The sequence below is a fragment of the Tachypleus tridentatus genome, chromosome 13 (assembly GCF_004210375.1).
Source record: "Tachypleus tridentatus isolate NWPU-2018 chromosome 13, ASM421037v1, whole genome shotgun sequence".
Taxonomy (NCBI): domain Eukaryota; kingdom Metazoa; phylum Arthropoda; class Merostomata; order Xiphosura; family Limulidae; genus Tachypleus; species Tachypleus tridentatus.
In genome coordinates, this window is record NC_134837.1 from 245,055,346 (window position 1) to 245,069,156 (window position 13,811).

A 13,811-nucleotide genomic window follows, 5' to 3' on the forward strand; every position below is an offset into this window, starting at 1 on the left:
GGACAATGGAAACTAATTTACCCTGATACATCATAAACGAAAGACTTGTTCACGAAACGAAATAGAGGTCTCGGAAGCTCCTTGATGTAAAATAATGACAGTTATAAAATGTGTATAAAAGCATTCTTGTGTTATTCATACCACAAGTTACACAATTCATGTGATTTAATGAGTCCTCTACCACGGATAACTCAACGCATTCAAAACCTTCTACTTCTTTCTACCTTAACCAGTAGTATTTTGAACGAAACTACATAAAATTACTAAATATGGAAAACAAGAACCATCGATAACATTGGCTTCACAAACCTTTCGTATTAAAGTATTTTTTATGATAAACTATGATGCTTGTTTCCTGTCATGTGTCTTTCTTTGTGTGGTTTTAATTCTTATTTCAGTGGATTATGTGTTGTTATTATATACACGAAGATACGAGCACAGACGTTAATTTTACTTTATTTTTTAGTGAGAGTGTCATGGTTAATAAGAAATACCATTTCTTGTCTCATGGTTATATAAGTGAGAAAAGTATCCTTAATTTTGAACGCTAGCGTACAAAACCATACATAAATAATTAATTAAAATATTTAGTATGCCTGAAAATAAATCATCTTTTTAGACACAATAGCACCAAAACTTAACCAGCTGAATAAAGCAGTTCGGAATTAATACATTCTATAAAACAGTTTGTTTCATCTTGTGCTACCAACTGATGCATAGTAACGGAATATTGATTCATATAAATTTCTACAGAATACTTGTTTGTTTTGAATTTTCGCACAAAGCTACACGTGGACTATCTGCGCTAGCCGTTCCTAATTTAGCAGTTTAAGACTAGATGAAAGACAACTAGTCATCACCACTCACCCCAAAATCTTGGGCTACTACTCTTTTATCAATGAATAGGAAAATTGACCGAAACATTATAACGCCCCCACGGCTCAAAGGGCAAGCATGTTTACTGTGACAGGGATTCAAACCCGCGACCTTCGGATTATGAGTCAAATCCCCTAACCACCTGGCCTTTTGACTTGCTAAGTGTTTTAAACCCAACACACAATCGGAGTAAGGTTTGGTATTAAGATAATTATTTTTTTATTAATCTTTATGATATTAGTCCAACTAATACGTCGGTGATCTACGGTGATCTACGGCAATGTATATGGTACAAACTTGTTTATCCTTATAGAATAAACTATACTCGAGAACATTAATAAGTGTTATTCTATTGTTATTTGTAAAACTATCTCCTCAGTATTTTGATAAACAATAAATAAAAGCGAAGATGACCCAACTACTATTATCTAGAAAATCCATGAATTTTATTGTTTAGGAGACATTTCTTACCAACGTTTGTGATTTGACGTATTGTGCTTATCCTATTGAGATCCAGTTCTTTTTTCCTAATAATTGAATGGTGAACATTCATTAAACGCGTGCGGCGTATTTCATTCTCGTATCAAACCTGTTAGATGTTTTCAATAAGATTGATATGAGCATAAAAACTATCATAAGACTTGTCGTTGTCCATTTGTAAAAAAATCATATGGTTATATTTTAAGTTATAAAACTAAGTGAAAATAACAGGTTGCTCTCAGAAATACTTCTGAATTGTATGTTTCTGCTGGAATGGACAACAAAAAGCTGGTCCCCTAATACGATCCCAAGAAGTGTTTGTACGAGACACCAGCGCCATCTACAGCGTTAGAATGATAGTTTAGTGATCAATAACATGGATGGGAAGATTTGGCTACTTCTATTCAGCCAGGGTTTTCATCAGTTAACGGCGGAGACCAAAGACACTTTGCTGTTCTCCCATTGAGCTGCTGATACACTTGCTGTGGGATCTGGTTAAAAAACAACAACAACTATTTTCCAATAGATAGTCTGACGGCTATGAACTAAAACGGTTGTCTAGGTTAGTTTGTCTTTAGATTTCTGACATCTGAAAGCAATATTGCTGTTAAAGAAGTACATCCTTGTTTTCAACCAGGTGAGTTTTTTCTTTATTTTCTTATATAACTCGAATTGTATATAACTCTAATACACTATGTTCAGGAAATAACACTGATTCTGTAAACGCATTACCCTGTTACAAAATAATATATTTAAATATAGTAACTAGTACGGACCGCTTCTATTGCTTAGAAACCGAGCTAGTTAGAAATAGTTGTTGTATTTAAACCGAAGGATATTGTGCTTATCAAAAGGTAGACTTTGTTATTCTGTTAAATGTAATATATTTGTTGAATATTTATACATATATAAGATAAATAAGCAACCATGCAATGAATGCCTGGCAGTAAAGCATGATTCTTAAATGTTCTTTATGTAACGGATGAATGGTTACACATGCTGTTGTTTTTTTTTACTTTCATTATACCTTAGTATGCAGTAGAAAAAGAACATAAAAGAAGAACATCTTTGATCGCTCTATAAATGTTACAATGAAAGCAATTTATTAATAACATTTTGCAATAATTTCGAATGGAAAAATAAATGATATGTACATATATAGTAGCATAATATATTCTGTATTTTGTAGGTAGGAAAAATAAAGAAAAGCAAAATTCAATTTTTTTTTAAATTGTAAGTAATTCCTTATAACGTATATAAAGACACTGATTTTCATTGTTTTAAATATATTTCAGTAATTAACTCTGAGCATAAATATTGTGGACACCTCAATAATCGCGAGGGTGTTTTGTTAATAGGCAACGTGTTTTTTGTTTTTGGCTTAAAACTGGTATTTTCTTTAATTTATATACATTAATGCTATGATATTCAACACAGTATTAGTGAGCTGCTGTTCAAAGTTAAACAAGATATTCTCTAGCTCTATATCTTTAATTTTCAGATATACTTGTTTGATGTATTTTTATTTGTAATATAGATATATTGTTAACAAAAATATCTATTTGGATTGTGTACTTAATAGCATAGATAAAATAACAAAGTGTTTTTTTTTTATATTAAGGCAATTTCTTCATGCAGCTAAAACTAAAAATATTTGTTTATATTTTGAATTTCGCGCAAAGCTACACGAAGGCTATCTATGCTAGCCGTCCTTAATTTAGCAGTGTAAGACTAGAAGGAAGGCAGTTAGTCATCACCACTCACCGCCAACTCTTGGGCTACTCTTTCACTAACAAATAGTGGGATTAAACGTAACATTATAACGCCCTCTGGGGTAAAGAGCGAGTATGGTGAGACGGGGACTCGAACCCGCGACCCTCAAATTACGAGTCGAACGCCTAAACTCACCTGGCCATGCCGGACCAAACTATAAATGATACTGTGAAGCAATTCCTAAAATGAAGAAGATTTTAAATGAGTATGAAATTTTCTTTTATAATTTTTACCCAAGCAAAATATGACATACTTAGTGGGTGATATAAATCTAAATTGAATGATGTTTCTAGGATTAAAAAAGGAATTTAATTAACAATTAGTATTCTTTCTGTTATCGCTAATAAATACGTTTGCAAAGTACTTTATTTTTTATTTTTTTAATGCTAATAGGTTAGTAGATAAAATAATACTTTTTTCTAAGAAGAGGAGAGTCGACTTGTTTTCCTTTACTTTTAGTCCTAGCAATGGGCAGGTGGTTAAGGCACTCGACTGGTAATCCAAGGGTCGCGGGTTCGAATCTCCGTCACACCAAACAAGCTCGCCCATTCAGCCATGGGGACGTACAATGCGACTGTAAATCCCATTATTCGTTGGTAAAAGAGTAGCCCAAAAGTTGGCGGTAGATGGTGATGACTAGCGACCTTTCCTCTAGTCTTACACTGCTAAATTAGGGACGGCTAGCGCAGATAGCCCTCGTATAGCTTTGCGCAAATTCAAAAATAAAGAAACATGCTTCAAAATTATATTTTACAATGTACAGCTGGAAGGCATAATACTAACAACAAGCATCTTACCGATTGAAAGGAAATCATGTTATATGGTAATTTCTATAGTTTTAATAATTAAGTCATATTTAATTCCTCTTTTAATGAAGAAAAGTTTCTTCTAATTATCGTAAAAACAAGCGTTAGCGATAAATTAATTCTCGTAAGTAAAAAGCGATAGTAAATGTAGTATGTTATTTATATTCACACACAGTGTATAGTTTTTACAAATAATTTCAACTGAGTAATGTAATTACAAATTGAGAAAACTTTCACACTTTATCGCATGTAACCCTCACTTATGTTATATTTTTTAACCAAAAGCAAAACTGGAACAAGATTTGAGGTTGCACACTCACACGTTACTGCGAAATAATGTAGATAGTAACGCAATGACACTACAGTTGTAGTTGCTACTTGTTTCACGAATATACAATTTACAAAGTTACATGTAAAATAAACATTTTATGTTCCATGATAATCGAATAAAGATCCACCAGTCTCTAAGAGTTTTGGGAATATCATATTGAAACAACAAGATTTGACCTTCGTGTCCAGGTGGTAAGAGTGCTCGACTCGTAATCAGAGGGTCGTAGGTTCGAATCTCTCTCGCACATACTCGCCATTTTAGACATAGGGGCGTTATAATATGTCGATCAATCCCACTATTTGTTGGTAAAAGAGTAGCTTAAGAGTTGGAGGTGGGTGATGATGACAACCTGTCATCCCTCTAGTCTTCACACTACTAAATTCAGGACGGTTTATTTTGAATTTCGCGCAAAGCTACAAGAGGGCTGTCTGCGCTAGCCGTCCTTAATTTTGCAGTGTAAGAATAGAGGGAAGACAGCTAGTCATCACCACCCACCACCAATTCTTGGACTACTTTTGAGCTTTTCTGCAGCGCCCGCAGGTAAATCGAGGTGCCCAGGGTTTGTCTTGATCCACGACAGTCATACCAAAATATGCTTTGTAGGCTTCACAAATTTTAGCAGATGCTGTCGCAGAGTACTTTTTCGCTCTTGTCTTTATAAATTGGACACATACGTAGCAGAATGCGTCTGAAGAATGCTTGCAACTTCTTGATGCCGTCTATGATAAAATCAGATTTCCTTGTTTTTTGAATTTCGCGCAAAGCTACACAAGCTGCACTAGCCGTCCCTAATTTGGAAGTGCAAGACTAGAGAGAAGGCTTTTAGTCATCATCAACCGCCGCCAACTCTAGGGCTACTGTTTTACAAACTAGTAGTGGGATTGACAGTAAAATTACAACGTCCCCTAGCTAAAAAGGCGAGCATGTTTTGTGTGACGGGGATTCGAACCCATAACCCTCGGTTAACGATTCGAGTACTTTAACCACCTGGTAATGCCGGGCCAATTAAGGACGGTTAACACAGATAGCTTTTGTGCAGCTTTGCGCGAAATTCAAAAACAAAAAAAGAATGATGTTTAAAACAAGTTGTCATGAAAAATTCTAAGTTTTTTCATTAAAAATTTTCTTCAACAATAGGGTGAAAAAGAATAAGTTGAATATTTCCCATTATTTCTGTTGTTTATTGCCGGCATCCATAACTTTAATCTTAAAAAAGTGTTATTACTTCTATTAAACACACTCACAAATTACTGTTAATTATTAATAATTTTAACTATGGTTTTCACATTTATTTTACTCCCAACACATGATCGGAGTTAGGTTTGGTATTAAGTAGTTTAAAACTATTTACTGATTGTTATCATACTGACGCATCTAATACGTCGACATCTTAATAAAGATAAAGCAGTGTATATGGTATAAATTCTTATACTTATGAAATTATCTTAATATGACTTAAATTTAGTTAAAGTTTATATATCACAGACTTTTTTGTTTAAAAACTAATTTATTATTCTTCGTTTATTTTAAGAAAAATTTACTGCACAAAGGATTTTTTATAATCTTAAATAGGAGCAGTTAGTCATAGGAAACTACTTTAAACTAGCATTACATTAAAGTGTTATTATTTGGTAAAGCAAACAGTAAAACACTTTTCTAATATATAATTTGTTTCATTTTATCGGTAAGGCATTTAAAAAATACACCGTTATAACTTTCAACCGCTAATACGGCGGGTAAGTCTACCGATTTATAACACTAAAATCAGGGGTTCGATTCACCTCGGCGGGCTGAGTAGATAGTCTGTTGTGGCTATGTTATAAGAAAAAACACACTTATAATTGAAGAATTTTTAATTTTTTTTTTTATTCTGTTTTACAGTTAAAATCATTTATTTTCGTGCCTATCTCTGTTGAAATGTCTGTTCAGAATCTTTAGCAGATCTTGTTTGTTTGAAGCTATGCACAAAGCTAGAGAATAGGCTTTCTGTATAGGTATCGAAACCCGATTTCTAGCCTTGTAAGTCCGCAGACATACTACTGAGGAGAAACGAATCTTGAATTGAGTGATGTCGAGAAAACCCACTTGTAGAGTTTGTTTGTTTGTTTGTTTTGGAATTTCGCACAAAGCTACTCGAGGGCTATCTGTGCTAGCCGTCCCTAATTTAGCAGTGTAAGACTAGAGGGAAGGCAGCTAGTCATCACCACCCACCGTCAACTCTTGGGCTACTCTTTTACCAACGAAAAGTGGGATTGACCGTCACATTATAACGCCCCCACGGCTGGGAATGCGAGCATGTTTGGCGCGACTCGGGCGCGAACCCGCGACCCTCAGATTACGAAGCACACGCCTTAACGCGCTTGGTCATGCCAGGCCCCCACTTGTAGAGAAAAATATATATGTAAAAAACGGTTCCTTTGGGTTGAGAAAATATTTTACGTAGAGGAGCGAACAACGTTTCGACCTTCTTCGGTCATCGTGAACCTGACGATGACCGAAGAAGGTCGAAACGTTGTTCGCTCCTTTACGTAAAATATTTTCTGAACCCAAACGAATCTTGAATTGGTTGCTATCTATGAACATGTTAAAACTAGCAGTAAAGTTTCAAAAACAGATAATCATCTTCACATCCGTCTTATTTCCACCGTTACGACTCTATCGTCAGAAACGTTTGAGTATCTAGATCTTTGCATTTTTGTAAAGGTAAGAGATGTATACTTACCGTATTAATTACCTATGAGTTTATTTATCTATAATCATGTTTTTTCGGCATTTTTTGGTTCAAATAAACTACAACAACTCTGTCAAATTCGAAATTCAAAACGCAATTAAATAGAAGTTTAATATAGGTAATGTTCATATCAAAATCTTTGTCTGTTTGTTGCTAAGTGGAAAGCAACGCAATGTAATAAGTTTACACGGGTATTAAAACCCTATTCTACTATTATAAACCATCGAATTTATCGTTTAACCACTTGCAGGAGTATCTAATTGAGATAATATGTAAAATGAGATCATAGCGTTAAACAAGAAGAATTGAAATGTTGAAGTCAATATCCGGGAATAAAGGATAAAGTCAATATTCGGGAATAAGGGATAAAGAGACTGAAAGTTTCTAAAATCGTTTAAGACAACGAGATATGTTTTCAAACATAGTTTTGTGTAGGAAATGTGCTTTTCGACAGCTTTTGTTTCATCACATAAACTGAGCAATAATTGGCATAGAATATAGGAACCAAAGGTCATTTTCTTGGTGCTATGTGTGGGAAACTGGTCATAACTCAGCATTGGGAAGGCTTGGAGATTGATCCTCCATAATCAAACAGACAAATAATAAGTTACCTTAGCAGGAGATTAGAATTAATAACGGATTTCACCAATCACAACAACAATCTGAAAGAAATAGACATTCTTGATTAATGGTATTAGAGCCAGAAACACATATTAGAGAATGATAGCTTTTAGAAACTGACATTTTTGACTGATAGATAATTGTAGGTTTATTTCCTTATCTCTCCTTCACCCAAGTTACAATTACTTTCAAGTTGATTAAGAAATTGGGAAATCAGTCGCTGCTTACTTTTGCACTTAGTTTTCTTTCCTTTTTTATCGTCAGAAAAAAAGAGAACACTACTCGTGACAGGTAAAACAATGAACTGGAGAATTTTGGCAAAACGAAAAATTACGAAGTTAATAATAAATATTTGTAAATATTTAATCTAGAAATAAAGAAACATTTAAGTTTTAAAACTGTGATTCGGAACTGTTAACTTACAGAAAATAAATAGATGCGAGTAACAGTTTGAGGTTGAAAGGATATTTGTGTCGACATATATTAAGGCTAGGAATTTTAATTTCAATTTTCTATTTGCCTTTTAAACGTTGAACTTCATTCAACTTTTTTCTTAAAATACACTGCTCATAACGGGTCCCTCGTTGGGACAGCATAAGTCTACGGATTTACAATGCTAATATCAGTGGTTTGATTCCCTTCTGTGGACACAATAGATAGGCCGACGGGAATTTGCTATAAAAAAAGCACGCGCGGTTATATACGAAAAATACAGTACATAATAATAAAAATAATAAAACTTTCAAATATAATCCTCATGTTTCGTTTTTCACTACTTCCAGTCTCGGTGGCTAATTGCTAAACTTCAAAGCTTGTTGCTCTAAAAAACATCGGGATTTGATCGCTGCGGTGAGAAATTCCAACTAAGTGTTGCGTTAGTTTGCGTTTAACTACATTTTTTTTAGAACTTTCAGAATATCAATTAATTGTAAGCTGTACACGATGACGCTTGTATGACTATCTGGTAAGTCTGTGTTATATCGATTTACTTTGTGGTTGAAGCAACATGTTTACCACATAACCATGAAAATGTTTTACGCATGGTCAAGGTTTAGTGTAAAAAATGGGTAAGAAAACTTCAATAATTTGACACGTTTATTTGATAAAGAAAATAATGTAGCAAACCATATTTTCACTGTTCACCCAATTATCAACCACTTTGAAAGAATCTTTTCGTTAAATAACAAAGCTTGAAATATCTCTGTATGTTGATTTATTGTACGTAGCTCTCTGCTAGGTTTTTATAATTTACTTCTTTGATATATGTACGCAGCTACTTTGCTTTATATTCTTTCAATTAAATATACAACAACAACACTTTAGGTAGTATTAGTTGAAGTATCAGTTCAACGCACGTGGGAAACATAGACACCCAGGGTTGACATGTAAGAGTAGGATGCAAAATCATAACTCTCTATGCCAGTTTCTGGAAGACTTAACTGTATATGTCACGTTTTGTGTGATAATCTGTCCATGTTATAACATAAGAGCTAAACAGAGTAGCTCCAAGTTATAACGTAAGAAAGTAGATCCAAATGTCGACCCCCATATCCTACTCCCAGAGAAGAATACATGCGACGTTTGGTGAAAATCGGAACAGCGGTTCGCTAGCTATAAACAGAATCTTAAACACACAGGATTTAGCCAAATAATGATTTAGTTTAGTTTTGAGAACAACTAAACTCAAATGAACAAGTACGAAAAGTAAACTGTCATCGGTAAACCTGCCTACTATTTGTTCTTTGTTTTAACGTATGAATATATAAGATTTACGCAACTCTCACGTAGGTATTTCATATCATCTGTAATTCTCGCTATACCAACGTCATGGTTATTGGTTTATGTATGTTTAGTGTATTATTTTCATGGCTTTCAGGAAATAAACAGAGTTGAAATGTGTTTTATTCTTAACTTTCGAATTGTTTTATGCACCATGAACGTAAAGCCCTTTAGAAAAAGCAGCCATGTGTAGATTTCGCATATAATGCAGCAAAAAAGAGAACTACCACAGTAGAGCGCCACCTTTTTTTTAATAAAGCAATTTGAATGCATTTCTTTGAATTTCTTTGATTATTGTTCACGTATCAAGTTTGAGACACAGTAAAATATTTAAGATAATATCTGAACAAGTTGACTAATATTTCGCATAAAGATTAATTGGTTTGTATTTCTTTAATGTAGTTTCTATTACACTATAGTTTTCCTGGTCCGAAATTATAGTATTTATGGTAGCAAACTAAAGTTAAAACACTTACTCAAAAACACAGAACATATTTACCTTTAGTGGTTTCCATTTGCAATTTATTTAATTCTTTGACTGTTTTTTTGTTTTTGAATTTCGCACAAAGCTACTCGAAGGCTACCTGCGCTAACCGTCCCTAATTTAGCACTTTAAGACTAGAAGGAAGCTATCTAGCCATCACCACCCACCGCCAACTCTTGGGCTACTCTTTTACCAACGAATAGTGGGATTAACCGTAATATTATAACGCTTCCACGGTTGAAAGGGCCAGCATGTTTGGTATGCCGGGGGTTCGAACCCCCAACCCTCAGATTACGACTCGAGTCCCTTAACCACCTGGCCATGCTGGGCTTGTTGGATTCTTAACAACTAATGATTGCAAAGAAACAAACAATGAACCGGAGATGGCCTAAATTCCAGTGTGCCCGAGCTGTGAATTCAAAGATTCCTGGCTAGTGTTCCATTGCCACGATAAAGGCGCTTCGTGCTTGCAATCGAAAGTGCGTTAGAAGAGTGTCAATCAAATCTTAGTAGTTGCTATGATTACATGTAGTCCAAGAACTAAGGGCGGGTGTTGTTACTAGCTAGTGTTCCCTGCAGTTTATCAGTTCAACATAATTTTCTAAGGTAAAATCACGAGCCATCAAACACTCTTATTATTTTCAAATTATTTTGAGAATCCACAAATACTTCTCTTTAATTGATATATTAATGAGACAGTATTTTATGATTTTATGATATTGATCGAAACTATAACCAATAAATCCAACCTTAGTTGACTAAGTTTATACTTTAGTAATCATAAATCATACAAATATTTTAGCCTCATAACTAGTTAATCCACAACTGTAAGTACTAACATTATAAGTACCGATATTTTTACTACTACAAATATTGCGTTGCAAGTTTTTTATAAAGTATATTAAGCAAAAAAAAAAAAAACTGGTTTATGACAAACAACGACCCTGATGGCACAGTGGTAAGTCTACAGATTTACAACGCTAAAATCAGGGTTTCAGTTCCTCTCGGTGGACTCAGCAGATAACGCGATGTTACTTTGCTGTCTCAAATCACACACAACTTTTGTAATTTTATGTTCTCTCTGGACACCTTTGATAATAGAATAATGAATATAGATCAGTGGTTTATGTTAAATTGTAAAGCTATACAATAGACTATATTGCGTTCTTCACAATTTGGGTAACAAGTAGGAGTTTTAGTGTTATAGCTTACCTTTGAACTAGCAGGTAAGGAGGGGGTTGAGAGCAAACGAAGATAAATAAATAGTTATTATCACTTTACTTACCTAACACAAAAGTGTTGTATCTACAAAGTGGATATTAACCTAAAACTACAAATACATTGTTTAAGATCCGGGTAATGATGTGATTTTCTCTTTCTTTGTGTACTGGTGTATTAATGAAAGGATGCTGATAAAGTTGTGTAAATATAGTCTAATACATAATATAGTGAAGCTGCTTGTTGAACAAGTATTGTAAATGTTTCAATATGTTTTCGCTATTCTATGAAATGAAAATAAATGTTTTCTACCAATACTTTAGTTAATATTATATAAATACGCAATGTCATGTAATATAAAATAAAGCTTAGATCCGTTATTAGAAAATTACAAGCTTCAACATTTCATGTGTTCTCTTCAATCCAACTTTTGTTTGCCAATATCTCTTCTTTTTTCTACCTAGTCAGATCGAGCGCGATCCATTGGTCAAAATTGACCGTCTATGAATCTGAGGGTTTGTGTTTGTGCTCCGTTACCAATATTAATAATTACATCCCGCACTTTTTGACTGTGCATTCTTTTTAAGAGTGACGGTAAAACCACCTATTCCATATAAAAATAGTAATCCAAGATAATGATAATGATTAGTTATCTTTTTCTATTGTCTGTTACTTCAGAATTAAATATCATTAGTCCATTTAGTTCTCGTGTAGCTTTGTGATAAATAAACAAAGGAACAATATTCACATCGCCCTGGGTAGCTCAGCGGAAAGCTGGAGATTATAAATCGGTATCCGTGGCAGGTACAAATCAAATAACATGCTTTATCACTAAGGAAAACGTTTTTCTTTTAAATACTTTAAATAAATTAGCTAGTATATTTTTTTCATGGCCTTACGTTATGTATTAGCTATTAACACTGGAAAAAGTACAGTCTTCTTTCCTGTTTTAGGGTACTTCTACAACTCATTTACAAGATATATTATTTTACGTTGCGCATTTGTGTATTTGGGAAGTTTACCAACTATTGACGCAGTTTTGGAAACTTGACAAATAGACTCGGGACGTGTCTATATCAGTTTAGCGTATGTTCCAATCAAAAATGGTACCAGAGGGGCTAAATCTCTCAGAAGGTCACTTGGCATAATAAAAATTATGACACGTACACAGCAAAACATGGTTATTCCATGTTGTATTAGAAAAGAAGATATAGTAAGCTAATGTGAGTAAGATTTTGTTTTTTTATCAGTTATTTACTTGATATAATGTATATCCGAATTTTCCCTTATCAGACGTACCAAAATGTAGTTTTGCAAACTACAGTGCTAAGATAAAGTAAACTGTAGCATAATAAATAATAGATCTACGGAAATAAAAACAAATAATATGACCAGTTTGATGAGACATTGTCAAATATAATCAACTTGATTGAGTGTCATTACTAATCTATTAAATATATGTATCTAGATATTTAATGGTAGAACCTAAATAGACGACACAAATTTTAATTTAAGTAATTGACATTTTAATTCTTGTGTAATAATTGATTTTCAAAAGAGATATCTCTTCCAGAGGTTCAAAAAGAAACTTTTTATTAAATACGGATTTGACATTTTAAGATGAATTTGTTATATTTAAATCATTCATTATATTTTGAAATGTCTTGACTCTACGACAATAATAAGCCAAGCTAATACTTTTGCAGATTCTTATAACTAAAAAGCAGTATGTCACTAATTTCTTAATTTAAATGTTCAACATTACGCATAGTTTGGATTGCATGGCCAAGTGGGTAGGGCGCTCGACTCAGAATCTGAGGGTCGCGGGGTCAAATCCCTTTCACAACAAACGTGCTTGATCTTTCAGCCATGTGGAAATTATAAACTGATGGTCAATCTCACTATTCGTTGATAAAATAGTAGCCCAAGAGTTGGCGATGGGTGGTGATGACTGACTGTCTTACACTGCTACATTAGGGACGGCTAGCGCAGATAGCCTTCGTTTATTTCTACGAGAAATTAAAAATAAAAAAAAGGAAGTTTAATATTTATCGTATTACGTACACGTTAAAATTGTTTTAACTGGGACTCACCGTATTTGTAATACAAACAACTGATCAACAGTATGTCTTTCGTCAGAAATATGTCAGGATACTGAATTTTCCTATATCATAATATTTATTGTATTAGATTTGAATTATACAACCAGAATGTTTCAGGCAGTAAACGTTTCGTGAGCTTCCGTAAATACTACCAGGGAAATATATAGAATGTAAAAAAAAAGAAACATTTGTCTCTTGGCTATGGTAAATTAAAATATTACAAATGTTTTTTTTATGTTTGAAAATTATTTAATGTCGATAAGGAATTTTCAGGATATTCTCATAGTCAAACTTTAAATCAGTAAAAAAAATGACATAATAGGTTATGGAAATGGAAATTTACATTAAAAGAAAAGAGAAAAACATAATAGTTCCATATTTTCTACTTAGATCCACAAATAATTATCATGTTCTTTTAAGCTACTTTAAAGGATTAAGAACTTATAATATTTTTTTTCTGTGTTCCAATAAGAAAAATCAGTGTGTGTATTTTCTTATAGCAAAGTTACATTGGGATATCTGCTGAACCTACCAAGGGTAACCGAACCGCTAATTTTAGCGTTGTAAATCCGTAGAGATACCGCTGTACTAGCGGGGTGGCGAGAAAGCA